Below are 14,657 nucleotides of genomic sequence, written 5' to 3'. Positions count from 1 at the left end.
AGCTAGCTCAGTCGGTAGACCATGAGACTCTTAATCTAAGCGTGGTGGGTTCAAGCCCCACGTTGGGCACAGGAGGTCACAAGCAAGGTGGCACAGCGGAAGCATACTGGGCCCATAACCCAGAGGTCGATGGATAGAAACCATCCTCTGCTAATAGTTTAGGTTAAGCGTCTGATAATATTTTAGGTTTTTTCATGGGAACAGAGATTAACGTATACTTGATGTGACGTTGGTTGGTGAAGGGAACTGGAATTACTTACAAGAAGAGCCCAGCTAGCTCAGTCGGTAGAGCATGAGACTTTTAATCTCAGGGTCGTGGGTTCGAGCCCCACGTTGGGTGCATGAGAAAATAAGCAGAGTGGCACAGCAGAAGAGTGCTGGTCCAATAACCTAGAGGTCAATGGATCAAAACCATCCTCTGCTAATACTTTAGGTCAAACCTCTGACAATATTTTAGGTCATGTCTTGGGGAGAAACGAAGAGACTGTATTTGCTGTGAAATTGGTTGGTGGACGGAAGTGGAATGATCTAATAGAACAGCCTGGCTAGCTCAGTCGGTAGAGCATGAGACTCTTAATCTCAGGGTCGTGGGTTCGAGCCCCACGTTGGGCGCAGGAGGTCATAAGCAGAGTGGCGCAGCGGAAGCGTGCTGGGCCCATAACCCAGAGGTCGATGGATAGAAACCATCCTCTGCTAACAGTTTAGGTGAAGCCTCTGATAATATTTGAGGTGTTTTCATGGGTACAGAGATTAACGTATACTTGATGTGACGTTGGTTGGTGGAAGGAACTGGAATTACTAACAAGAAAGGCCCAGCTAGCTCAGTCGGTAGAGCATGAGACTTTTAATCTCAGGGTCGTGGGTTCGAGACCCACGTTGGGTGCAGGACAAAATAAGCAGAGTGGCGCAGCGGAAGAGTGCTGGTCCCATAACCCAGAGGTCAATGGATCAAAACTATCCTCTGCTAATACTTAAGGACAATCCGCTGATAATATTTTTAGGTCTTTTCAAGGGGTAGAGAGATTAATGGGTACTTGCTGTTAAGCTTGGTTGGTGGAAGGAACTGGAATTACTTACAAAAAGAGCCAAGCTTGCTCAGTCGGTAGAGCATGAGACTCTTAATCTAAGCATCATGGGTTCAAGCCCCACGTTGGGCGCAGGAGGTCACAAGCAGAGTGGCACAGCGGAAGCATGCTGGCCCCATAACCCAGAGGTCGATGGATAGAAACCATCCATTGCTAGTAGTTTAGGTTAAGCGTCTGATAATATTTTAAGTCTTTTCATGGGAACAGAGATTAACGTATACTTGATGTGACGTTGGTTGGATGAAGGAACTGGAATTACTTACAAGTACAGCCCGGCTAGCTCAGTCGGTAGAGCATGAGACTCTTAATCTCAGGGTCGTGGGTTCGAGCCCCACGTTGGGCGCAGGTGGTCATAAGCAGAGTGGCGCAGCGGGAGAGTGCTGGGCCCATAACCCAGAGGTCGATGGATCGAAACCATCCTCTGCTAATAGTTTAGGTTAAGCGTCTGATAATATTTTAGGTTTTTTCACGGGAACAGAGATTAACGTATACTTGATGTGACGTTGGTTGGTGAAGGGAACTGGAACTACATACAAGAAGAGCCCAGCTAGCTCAGTTGGTAGAGCATCAGACTTTTAATCTCAGGGTCGTGGGTTCGAGCCCCACGTTGGGTGCAGGAAGTAATAAGCAGTGTGGCGCAGCAGAAGCATGCTGGGCTCATAACCCAGAAGTCGATGGATCAAAACCATCCTCTGCTAATACTTTAGGTCAAGCCTCTCACAATACTTTAAATCTCGTCCTTGAAAATATTTTAGGTTTTGTCTCGGGGAAAAGCGATGAGTCCGAATCAGTCGAAACTACGCTAATACTATAGGTCAAACTTCTGACAATATTTTAGGTTTTTTCTGAGGGAAAAACGATGAGCCCGCATCTGCTGTGAAGTTGGTTGGTGGACCGAAGTGGAATTATTTAATAGAACAGCCCGGCTAGCTCATTCGGTATAGCATGAGACTTTTAATCTCAGGGTCGTGGGTTTGAGACCCACGTTGGTCACAGGAGGTCATAAGCAGAGTGGCTTAGCAGTAGCATGCTGTGCCCTTAACCTAGAGATCGATGGATGGAAACCATACTCTGCTAATACTTTAGGTCAATCCTCTGACAATATTTTAAACCTCGTCCTTGATAATATTTTAGGTTGGTGGACGGAAGTGGAATTATTTAATAGAACAGCCCGGCTAGCTCAGTCGGTAGAGAATATGACTTTTAATTTCAGGGTCGTGGGTTCAAGGGCCATGTTGGTCGCATGAGGTCATAAGCAGAGTAGTGCCGCGGAAGTGTGCTGGGCCCATAACCGTGAGGTTGATGGATTGAAACCATCCTCTGCTAATACTTTAGGTCAGTCTATTTTCTGCCGTTTTTTCCGCGTATTATATGTTATTTCATATTGTCATTTATATATCAAATTGTGTAGTAATGAAACATTTCCACGAAATGCAAAAGAAAGAAGCAGACACGAGAAACAAAGTCTGTTAGTTCCTTTGACGCTCTTATTTCATGACTTCCTGTTGTACCCGGAAGTGGTTTCCTGTAAATATAATGCTCTTGTTCTGCTGCGTGTGTCATGCGTAATGTGCCATCAGGTGAACGTACCAGGCTCTGGTTCAATAAAGAAGAGAAAAACTCTTTTCGTTCCCCATATCATTCACCATGCAGATTCCGGATGATTAAGTCTGGTATCGTAACAGAAAGAAAGAAAAACAAACTTCAATGGAATCAGGTTAGCCTAAAGTACGAGTTACCGGCGTCTTTTTAACACATGTTTACGGCTCTGTAACTCGTACAATAGGCAATGGAACGCAAATTAAGTAAAAAATTATTGAATACAGTTAACTAAAATAAAAAGCACATTACACCTTTTGGTGGTGAGCAGTTGGCATACGTGAATGTTGAAGAGGGAGAGGATTAGGAGGAGGATGGATGTTACTGCGTTTGGTTTGCGTTTGACTTCCAAATTTTGTTTGACTTCTAAGACAAAAGTCCGAAGTTTTGGTCAAATTCTGATTTGTTCAATGTCTAAAGCGTTCAAAAAACAAAGTTTGCTTGTACTTAGACGAGTAGACATTTTCACTTTGACTTAGACACTTTGATTTCAGTTTTGTCCTAATATTTTTTTTCTCAATATTCGATTGTATGATTTTGTGCGTGTGTGTGTGTGTGTGTGTGTTTGTGTGTGTGTGTGTGTGTGTGTGTGTGTGTGTGCGTGTGTGGGTATCCTGCCATGGAACCCCCCCCCCACCACCACCACTATTGGTATGCCATAGTTTATTTTTTTAAAATTCAATAATATGATTTTTCTTTCAATATAAAAAGGCATGAAAAAGCGAGGTGAATACACATTTACATGCATCGCTGGTTATTCCTGCCGGATCAAAAGTCTGAGACTACAAAAAAGTATTGATAATATCTTTCGTTTACCTTCTGATCGGTCTGTCACCACTCGTACCCCCTCTCGGCATTCACCATTTGTTGTTCAATTAGAATTTTAACACAAAATCTACTATAGAACACTCTATTCTCATTTTCTGTCGATCGATCGTCCCTGCCTGGTCGTACCCCAATAGAATCCTTGTTTTTTCAATGGACGAAGAGGTCATGACCGAGTGCATAGTTAATGATCGGGAGTGTTCAGGTCACTTCGGCTAATTCCGTCGGCATGCGCGCCGCCTAGTTTGTTTTCTTACGTTATTTCTCGGGAATTTTGGCAATTCCAAAAAAGTTTTAGCCTTTTTTTCTGAAAAATAAGAACGCCACTGTGTCTGTACAGGCTAAAAACCTTGTAGCCACTCTGGATTTTCCTTCGCCTATGCCGTAGTGGCGATCAGCTAGCACAAGCCCAGATACTCTCAGTCCTATACTCTTTTCGTTCCTCTTCTCTCTCTTCCTACGAACTCACTTTCACCCTCTCCTTTTTCGACCAACAGTAGTCCAATTTCCACCCGCACCCTGTAGGTGAACAGCACCGATGGCGGTCGTTGTTAACCTGGGCTTCGATCGATCCGGTATGGAAGTCATAGGTTTGATTCGCCTGTTTGATTTGGCAAAAGTTTTACGTCGAATGCCCTTCCTGACACAACCCTCTATATTTATCTGGGCTTGGGACCTGCACAATAAGACACTGGCTTGTGCCCTCTTGCGTCTACTGTATATTAATGCTAAACAGTTACGTTACTTCTGGCAATGGCGAATGTGAAATGATTCAAGGATATTGGTTTCCTCAGTCTGTGTCAACTGGACAAACTCACCCCGGTTACAGCTAAATAATTGACTTAGTTGGTTCTTAGTTGATTCTAGAAGAGACCGTGGGCTCTGGAGGGACTTCAGGACCCTTGAACAAATTCTCAGGACTATTTAAAGACAATGACTCCATTGTTTAAAACATTATTAGTTCTTTTTTAACCCATTAATCTTTTAATGGGTAGAACTTCGAGGACACGTGACCGTCTCTAACCGGTCCAGACCCTCCAGCAGGACATCTCCCAGCGCAGCGTCACCGTGGATAAAGCCTGCTGCACCGCCCCCTGGTGCCCGCCCGAGCAGCTGCAGCCCCCCGGTGAGCGCTCAGACGGGCTTGGCGCTCTGAGATCTGCAGGCTGCAGCCGCTCTCAGTCTGAACGCAGCCTCCTCTCCCGCGGATACCTGCGCTGACAGCCATCCAGGAACATCGTTACGGGAACTGCTTCTCCCGGACGCAGTCCCTCCTCTAGAAGCCCTGCTTTGGTCTCTTTATGTGATTAAAGACCTGCGGTGGAGACAAGGAGCGAGAACGAGACTCCCCTCTTCAGCTGCTGATGCCAGGTAAGACAATTTAGCATTATTAAACAGATAAGCGTGTGATTTTACCACTTAGTGTTTTGTTGCTGGATTTTTTTTTGAGAGGAGAGGCTTGTGGGAGTGGACAAAAGATGGTGCACATGATGGATTGTTCCAAACAGACTGCACCTGCTTGAAGTGTGGCTGGCTTGAAAATACACAAATCACTTCTGCGAGGTGACGTCCGACCAACAAGGTTTGCTGATACACGGGAAAGTGTTTATTATGAATGGAACCGCATCCTCAAGGGCTGTTGCCACTGAAGGATGCAGGTATGACTTAACAACAAAATGTACTTTTATCAGTGTAACTCTGCTGAATCCCCATGAAAACCAACCAAACTCATTGTTGGAAGAATATTTTATCCTGCTTTAATTACATTCCAGACATCAACCTTGCTTTGTGTCACCTTTTTATAATAAACTTCACATGAAGCTGCAGACAGCAGACCAACCCTCTGCTTCTTCTACTCATCTGGAGGATAGCTCTGTGCTCAGGATGCTCCTGCAAGTTCTTACCTTACTGAAATACCACCTCGGGGAAACCAGCGTCTGAGCAGTTTCAGACACCAATGCAGATAAGGTGTCATCCTAATCTATTTATGCCCCCCCCCCAAACCCCCCTCCAGCCTGCTCTCCTGCATGCCTGCAACATTTTTAATAATAGAATGCTAAATAGATTCACTGGCTTCGACTTTTGTCTGTAAAGAGTTGTCTCAGAAGAAACCAATGAAGCCAAATGTTGTGAAACCCCAAAAAAATCAATAGTAATCATAACAGTTAATTCTGACATTGATTTCATATAAATATATGAAATACAGCAAATCTAAGTTCCTCTACACCAAATTATGTGACAGGAGGTTTAAAAAGTCACGAGGTTAGTGTAAACTAACTGCACTAATCAGGGATAGAATTGATTAGCTGCATTAGATCCAGATGTTCCTGAAGGTGCCCATGGGTGTGTTTCTTACGGCCTCTTTTGATTAGAAAACTCCTTTACTCTTTCAAATGGTTCCTAATATAAATAAGACCTTCTTTACTGCCGTAATTGAATTACACACCCAAGTCAGAGGCACCAATTATTCCCCTGATTGCGTAACAAGTGAGATGCTGCGACATCTGGTGTCATGTCCCTCAGGGCCGACGTGGGGCCAGAGCTGGCTGAGGGCCCACTGAGAGCCTTAACCCTCATTCATCCCAGCAGAAGCTGCAGACTGGAGACAGCTCATGATTTCACCCACCGGGAATACTAATAACCTTACCAGAGAGATTTGTCTACGCTGTGCTCACTATCGCCTCAGCAGGCAGGCGTGGTGGCGTGCCAGGGCTCAGCAATCATGATGGGGGGTAGATCCAGTAAGGTGGGGCCAATGGTGTTGCTTTAGGAGTCTCTTAGATCAGCCCATGGGGAGTCTCTGAAGACCGGCGGTAGGCTGGGTGGTTGAAGGCGAGCGATTTTAACGTGACTGTGGTATTTAGGGTCTAGTGATTGGACGTGCTTTGGTTTTTAAATAATAATCTATAAAAAAGTATTTTAGATGCAGTTGTTTTCTCCACTTGATCCACTTTTTACCTCTTCTTTTAGAACTAGAGCTGCAATGATGATTCGATTAATCTACTAATATTTGATTTAAGACAACCGTTAAAAATTGCTTGAGTTGCTTTTCAATTAGAAATATATGAAAATTCCAGCTTTGTAGATACAAGAAATTACGGTTTTCTTTGGCATTTACTATAGTAATCAATGTTTGAAGAACAAATGAATGAAAGTGAACACATTTGGTTTTGACTTGGAAATTGTAATAAAAATTTACAGATACATTTTATAGACTGAATAATTAATAGATTAATGAAAACAATGATAATATAACTGTTAGAGCACAAAACAGCACCAGAGTAGAGACAGAGCCGTAGTCCTGAAATCTAACATGTTTCTAGTTGATCAATTGTTTGTGAGATCTTTTTTTTTTGTAACAGTGATATATTATGTGTTCAGAATCAGAATAGTAAGCTAAGTTAATCATTAAATGTAGTGGAGCAAAAAGTACAACAATGTTGTTGGGTGAGCGGAAAACATAGCGGGAAATGGAAATTATGTTTGAATACCTTGAATCCTACTTAGTACATGAGTACTTAGTGTTAGTCTGTACTTAACCAGAAATATTTAAAACGATAGCGGCCGGCCTTGACTGAACCGACTTCATTTGTCATCCAATAAAATCCTCTTAGAAATATGTTTTTAATGAATCTTTATGTTATTTGTCTGAAACGCTGCCCAGTTTTTACATGAGGAGAAACTCTTTGTGTTTCCTTTGTTGGTTTTGCGTCTCCTTTTACAAGCTGTTCAGATGTGGTTTTGGGTTTGAACTCCAGTCGAGCTGCTTATTGAACGGACTCAAAGACGACTCACGTCAACTGTTATATTGTTCTGAATTTTAATCTCTGACAGAAAATCTGTTTGCGATTATTCTTCCATTATGTCACTTTCTACCATTTTGTTGATACGATATGAAATTGTCTCTAAGCATCTTATCCTCTGGTGCAAAGTAGTGCAGTATGGTTGTACTTTCCATCTCTACTCTTGCACCGTGTATTCACCTGGATCAACTGATTCTTCTTCCTCTCCCATCTCCTTCCATCTATCCTTCTATCGCTCCTGTCTTTCATTTGGCAGCTTTCATTTTACAACTTCTTTTCATGCCCTCGGGTCACGTCTGTATGGGATCATGAGGGTTGCGTTTCACTGAGATCAGCGACAACTGAAGGCACTTCATTTAAAGTGTCAGATTAAATTAGGACGAACCTCCACAGACAAGGTTTTAAGGGCCTTGATGGAGAACGGCAACAAGCTCTCTTATCCATATAGATTAGCTCCATTGTCATTTTAGTCTAATTTCATCAATCAGACCCAAAGTAGTACCTGGAGGGATGCCATCTGATGAATTATTCATTATTTTATCCTAAAACTTATTCATCAACATTCTTCTGCCACGTCATGCTCTGTTGTTTCAATCTCTGGATCCATTCTGCTCTGTCTTCATGCTAAACTTGTGGATACTCACAGAGCCGACTAGGCTTCCTCTGACACTAACAAAAGAGTCAGAATTACAAAAAGCAGAACAGAAGATGAAAAGTTTGTGCATCAAACAGCTGTTTGTTCTGTTTTCTGGAGAGGAGAGAGACTTTCCCACCAGACAGAGAATAGGGAGTAATGAGCGACACAAGGAGAGGGTGGGAAGGGGGATTATTTGTCATCACTGAACGTTCTGGGCAGAAAGCATCATGACACTGACGTCCTGTGGAGCTGCTGCTCTGAGAACGCTGAATGAACGTCTTGTGACAGATAGCTCATCGCGTCCTTGAGCAGCTGGGAGCTGTGGATAAATTCTGCAGAGCAGTGACAGACTTTAAAGCTGCCGTGGAAAAGAAGTTTCACCTGATCCTCCAAAGAGGTGAGGCCAGAAAGGAAGTCAAGTTAACCTGATTGAGTCCTTGATGTTGTCGTCCTCTAATGCTCTGTGTTATCATCTTGTTTCTGGTATCATTGACTAAAATGCACTTGATGTCAGAGGATCTAATCCATTCAATTTTTGAATCCTCCATTCAAAGTAGAAAACACAGAAGCTTTTAAGATGTCAGGGACTTAAGATTTGTTGTGAAATACGATGTTAGTTTGTGGTAAAAAGTACCAGACTGGATTTTATGGGAACAATTGAAGATATAAAAACATAACATGACATCACTTGGAGACTGTCGGTAAAAACTTTGGACAATGCGGTGAGCAGCTTCTCTCTGATGAGGGAGTGTTGTGATTAGAGGATTCCTTCGGCCCATGTTTTAAAGCCATTATGCTCCATAGAGGATGTATCGTCATGACGCTGATAACCAGATCATTCTCTACTGGCACCACAAGATTTACACTGAATCAGTGATATGTCTCATCTGTTGGAAGGAGAGTGATGTCAGAATGAACACAAGTTTAATTATGTCAAAATTTGATTTGCCCAATATTTGGGTCGATGCTTTGGTTTGTAAATACCACAAGTGTACGGAACATTCACATCTCATCTTAGTGACTTTGTATTTAGTGCTAGCACACCTTGACTTGTTGGTGTGCTAACGTGCTAAAATAAACCATGGTAGTGCTTCAACTTCATATTCCTCTGCTAAAAGTAAAGCTTCACAAAGTGTTTCTGTTTTTTTTGTAGTTTTAATTAATTGGATCTGCCCTGGTTATCTATATAGAAGCAGCTAACAAGTTAGACCACAATCACAGACACTCACCACTAAAGGTGCAGGTACCTTAGAACACCTGTGGAACACAGGAAGCAGGAAGACGTCACATTGCAATACCTTCACCTGAAAGCTGGCAATCAAAAGTAAATGAATGGAAAAGTGGGTTCAATCTATGTGGCTTATGAAGTGTCTGAGATGTACCAAAGGATGTATAAGGAGGGTTTTTGCTGTTTCTAGCTATGCAGCTTGGGTGCTAGCCTTTACTGTTTTACAACTACTGCCTTTGCCCGTGTGACGCCTGACCTAATTCTGCTACAGCCTCCTTTGACCAGTTTCTCCATTAACCTTTGCTGGTCCAGAGAAACCATCAGCTTATGTGGTTTTACTGTCAACAATGTCACACAACCTTACACTTCGATGGTTTGCTGATCATAAAGCTGCTGAGGGTAAAAGTGTTCCTTGACTGTTGGTCAGCACTGAGGAGAGGGTAATGCTCTTGATTTAATTCAATTAAAGTCAGGAAAAGTTGGAGTCACATCCAGAGTTGCTGGCAGCCACACCAGTAACTTTCGGATTTAGTGAGATTTAAGTGCTGTTGTGTCACCCAAAGTCTCCAAATGCTTCCATCATTTTCTTGTAAACTGGTTTGGACCCAAACCAGCTGAGCTCTGATTGACTGTGATGAATGGAATAAATTAGTACTGACTGAAGTAACTTTTCTGGTGAATGTCTTTACCCAGAAGCCCAAAGAGCCAGTAACCTCTGCCCTGGTAGAAAAGGAAGCTTGCAGTAGAAGGCCTGACCTGTACCTTTATCACTGGACCTAAATGGACCTGGTTAAGTCCTGACTCAGCTGATTTGCTAACACGAGGCATCGCTGTACACCAAGAAAATACAAATCTGCATTTTTATATCGGTCGCTACAAGACTGATAACCAGTGGGTTTAAGAGTAGCAGGCTAAGGAAATGTCTACGCTTGGTTCTAATTTACATCAGACTCATTCATCTCCCTTCTCTCCTTAGCAGCTCTTGACATTGAAATGGGGAGGGGGGTTTAAACACAGCGTAGGAGACTTGGGTGTGCATAGTGCACTATTTTTCTCAGCACTTTCATGGGAGCAACTCAGAAATGATGAATGACATGGCAGTTTAATGATCTTGTAGACGAGAGGGAAGTGCTGAAGAAGGCATACTGAATGCTAACGGCGCCGAGATGAAGACTTCTGCCAGGAGCCTGAAGCGTTAGCTTGACAAACCTCCACCGATATTAAGGGAATGATCTGTAGAATGAATGGTAAAGAGGACGACATACAAAACAACCAAAACCTCCCCCCCTACACCTTCCTTGTTGTATTTATTTCAAACATGCAGCAGGATTCATCATGTTCGCTGTGACTCCCTCAGGGTTTGTTGCTATCGGCCCAATCTGTAATTCACACCTAGACCTGTACGCCTGTTTTATGGCAATAGGGAGGATGATTTACATTTTACAGGGTTCTTTCTGTTGCTTCACTTCTTTAACCGTAACGCCGTACCGTTGTGGTTAAAGACTCGCTGCTCTCCTGGCAAACTTCTTTACTTCATAGGCTGTCCTCGGTTCAGCTGGGAGTCTCAGTCGTGGTTAGAATGATGTCTTCATCTGGATCTTCTCCTACGTCTATGAGCACATTTCATTAACCCAGTTGCCTTCATGGGCTTTCTAAATTTCTCTGTTTGTGAAGGTGGCGAAGCCTGAAGACTTTGGGAAACACTAATCTGCTCACAGTACATTTGTCTGTTTCACAATGTACCATATTTGTGAGAGTATGAAATCCTCAGTGTGGCCCCGAGGAGTCCTCAGAGCTCAGGATTGTTTGTACGTGCAACTTTGTGTGTGAAATTCTTGTTTAGATGCACGTCTGTTTCGGCAACTCACTATGTGTGTCTGTGTGTCTCTGGGATCCTACTTGCGTAACCGACGGTGGTGTATGTGTGCATGTGAGTTTGGGAAGATTTGACTGCAGCCACAGCCAGGGAATGTTGCTGACACAGAGAAGGCAACCGCGTTTTCTCCGTGTACAACAATCAGCATGGCATCAATCGTACCATCAAAGCAGTGGTGGGTTTGCGCTTGGGGTTAGCCGCGGGTAGACTCGATGTGGCTCACGCGAATCATGAGGTTTCAAGGGGTTCGTGTGAGTTCACTTTAGGTTAGCAACGCCACATGTTAATGTTTCGATGTACATTTCAAAGCGTGCGGTTGGCTTTAGATGCCAGAGGATGTAGACCTCTCAATCTTCATTAGGAATTTAACAGTTTGAGGCTACAGGAAGGCAACACACACTGATCTCAGATCGTGAAGTCTCACTTTTGTATGCTGGCACACACTTTATAGAGTCTATAGAATGTTTGCTAGTGCATGAAATGGAGAAATTGGCCTTATTTTTAGGGATGCACTCGATGACCGGGCTGCGTAATGCGTATCCAGTGTCAGAGATGGGGCTTGTTTGTGGTCAGCTACATCAGGGTTTTTGGTTGTCTGTTTATGGTGGAGGTGCACCACCAAATATAAAATTACTCTTTTCTATTAAGCTCCAGGAAGAACTGAAGACGTTGTGTAACGCAGCAAGCGATATATTTTCGGACCTCGGCTTTGGATGTTGTTTTTGCTGACACTGGTCTGTCAGTCTGTTACAGGATTACTGAAAGTGATCGTGATGAACTGACGGTAAGGCCAGGGCCGAACTAACTCACATTTCCTTATTTAGTCAGATTTTTATCAATTGTTGGCCACTGACTTCAAAGCTTTTGGAAAGGACACATTTAGTTAAATTGTGTCAGAATTCTTACTTTATTTATCATTAACGTCATGTTAAATTCCATCATACTAACATGATTTAACAAAAAAGTAGAGTTCAGAAGATTTCAGCCCCTGCCCTCTGCCCCCGCCCCTGGATCTTACCAGGAATGGTCCTTCTGGTGGTGATCCAAATCATCATCTTGGATGACAATTCTTTTTAAAAGATTATTTAGCGCTGCAGGATTGGGGCGTACATCCTGGGATACCTTCCAAGGAAACTGTCATTCATCTTTTGTTGTTCATCTTGAACTGTTTTTCCTCTCAAGTCCCGCCCACAGGTGTGACTGTTCACATTGATTTACGGGCAATTTCTGACTGCAGTAAGATGTGTGTGTAGTCCAAACCCAACTACAGGTGTGATGTTTACCTGTTGCAGAGTGAAGCTAGATTGGCCAAATCAGGTGCGTTCCTGGTAAAGTCCTGATCGTTTGAAGATGGAATGAGTTCGGTGTAGCTGTACACTTCCTGCATTGGCACAAGGAGTTTTCATTGTTATAATCGAAGTTATAGGTCCAGTATGACCACGTTTCCTGTATGAAAAGGTTAACTATATAAACATGAATTCCATCAATATTAGTAGTCGACTGGAACCTTGCGGACGGTGCCAGAGGGATGGCGCCATCCGCAAGGTTCCACTTACTGGCGGAATGTGAGATACTCTGGCTCCGCCTCCTCGGACTTGACCTCCATCTTTCCTCCTTAATCTCCATCTCTCTTTCTCTCTCCACCAACAGAGAACCGCATTCCGTTTGGTTTCTCTTTCTCTAAAAGCGGTTTGAAATGTCTGTTGATGCGATTAAACGCTTTGCAATAAAAGTTGATTGATCGATTGATTGATTGATAAACATTGCGTTCTACTTGATTTTTCTCCAGAAACTTTCCCACAAACTTCTGGTAGCTTACTGGTGAAAGGAAAGAGGGAAATGGTTCAAGACAGACTTGTGCACAGACTTTTACATTGGTCAACTGATTTGGGAAAGAAAGGACATGCAAATGGTGTTGAAAGGTGGGGGTGGGGGGGTGGGGGTAGGGGTGGTGTAACCAGAAAATGGATATGAACAGTGTAATATTCATTTATGTGTAACATGCTTTAAAGCATACCAGAAGGAAATGTCTCAAAATTCTTTTAATATATAATATATATGTGTGTGTGTGTGTGTGTATACATATACCTATCTATATTCAAAATATTTTTGAAAACACACACACACACACACACACACACACACACACACACACACACACACACACACACACACACACACACACACACACACACACACACACACACACACACACACACACACACACATATATATATATGTATAAATAAACAGCAAAAGACACAACATAATTTATATCTTTCAATATAAACTATTAAATATTTTGCTCAATTTATACTGCGATAATTTTTTTTGTGTGAATGAAAAATGTACTTGGAGCCTTACTATAAATATTTAAAAGTTATTTTTAGGATTTGTCGAAGTTATGACTGTTTTTCTGCATACTTGTGATTCGTGAGCAGCCAGATTGGTTTAGGACAGTCAAGGGCAGCAGGCCAAGATGGCTGCTGGGGATGAAAGAGTTAAATGGTATTATTCCACTTTCTAGGAGCAGGTTTTCGTGGTCCAGGAGTCAAACCATCGTGGGATGTTTCTTTTGGGTACAATGACCTTAATGGTGAAACTGAGCTGAATGTGAATGTGCTCAAAATCTTGTATCGTATTACTGTTGGGTAATGGATGATGGTGAGCTCTGACACAAGAAAAAAGATCAACAATACTCTCTCAGCAGCATTTTAGTGAAACCAATCCTTCCCACAGACAGGAAATTTTTTTAAATCTCAGGCCTTTACACACCACTGGTGTGCTATGGAAAAATCCTCATCAAAATAACTTTATTCCCAGAGAGCAACAAAAACAGAGGGATATGTTTTGGTGACAGTTTTCGAATGAATTATGTTGCTCTGTCCGTATAAAAGCTATAACTGCTCTCTTGGGTAATGTGTCTGTGTTTTCTCCAAAACTACGTGAAAATGGCTTAAATGCAGCATTTTTGGCCCAAGGGCAGCGACTCATGCATGCAGATTGAACTCCAGCTTGTTTATCGTCTCCCCTCTCTTTTTTTCGGTGGTGTTGCTGCTCATGTCCTCTGGGTCTGACGCTGCACACCCGCTAATCTTTGATGGGCATACACAACACGGGCGTTCATGCCCATATGAAACAGCAGAGCGTCTCAACCAGTCGTCGAATCCATCACCAGACGCTCTTCTGATCAGAAGATGTTGATTTGTCATTCCCCTGCTATGTTAGCCAATGGAATGACAGGATGTGTTTGATTGCTGTGGGTACACTGGTGGAGACTCATTAATGTGGTTGATGCTGTAATGTCAAAACTGCCTTACATTTCCTGTCCAAGCCTTGTAGACCGGCACAGAGATGAACTTTTTATCTTCAGTTTGACGGTACATTGGTATTTAACCACAGTCATCTCCAGAACGTCTCTCTTAGCTTTTGAAAATGTGACAGGTTTTGAGTGTTATCCAAATCAGCTATTAATGTAGAAAACTAACATATGATATCACCTTTTAAATCAGAGCAACTCTAGTGATCAGTAATGTGATGGTTGGTTGGTGCTGGAATATGTTTAAATGCGGAACCCTTCAGGGTATTGATGAACTTGTGCATT

At 42.7% G+C, this 14,657-nt stretch overlaps 5 non-coding genes across 5 annotated transcripts; all 5 read left to right on the top strand.

Moving 5' to 3' along the window:
* The first annotated feature begins 267 nt into the window (after nt 1–267).
* trnak-uuu (transfer RNA lysine (anticodon UUU)) lies at nt 268–340 on the top strand. The gene has a single exon. It is a non-coding gene; the product is annotated as a tRNA-Lys (tRNA).
* A 199-nt stretch (nt 341–539) lies between these two features.
* Nucleotides 540–612, top strand: trnak-cuu (transfer RNA lysine (anticodon CUU)). The gene has a single exon. It is a non-coding gene; the product is annotated as a tRNA-Lys (tRNA).
* A 198-nt stretch (nt 613–810) lies between these two features.
* Nucleotides 811–883, top strand: trnak-uuu (transfer RNA lysine (anticodon UUU)). The gene has a single exon. It is a non-coding gene; the product is annotated as a tRNA-Lys (tRNA).
* Nucleotides 884–1,355: 472 nt separating this feature from the next.
* trnak-cuu (transfer RNA lysine (anticodon CUU)) lies at nt 1,356–1,428 on the top strand. The gene has a single exon. It is a non-coding gene; the product is annotated as a tRNA-Lys (tRNA).
* Nucleotides 1,429–1,626: 198 nt separating this feature from the next.
* trnak-uuu (transfer RNA lysine (anticodon UUU)) lies at nt 1,627–1,699 on the top strand. The gene has a single exon. It is a non-coding gene; the product is annotated as a tRNA-Lys (tRNA).
* Nucleotides 1,700–14,657: the final 12,958 nt, after the last annotated feature.

The sequence above is a fragment of the Antennarius striatus genome, chromosome 22 (genome assembly GCF_040054535.1).
Source record: "Antennarius striatus isolate MH-2024 chromosome 22, ASM4005453v1, whole genome shotgun sequence".
NCBI classification, from domain to species: Eukaryota; Metazoa; Chordata; class Actinopteri; order Lophiiformes; family Antennariidae; genus Antennarius; species Antennarius striatus.
The sequence above is the reverse complement of the archived record's forward strand: the minus strand, read 5'-3'. Positions and strand labels throughout refer to the sequence as shown.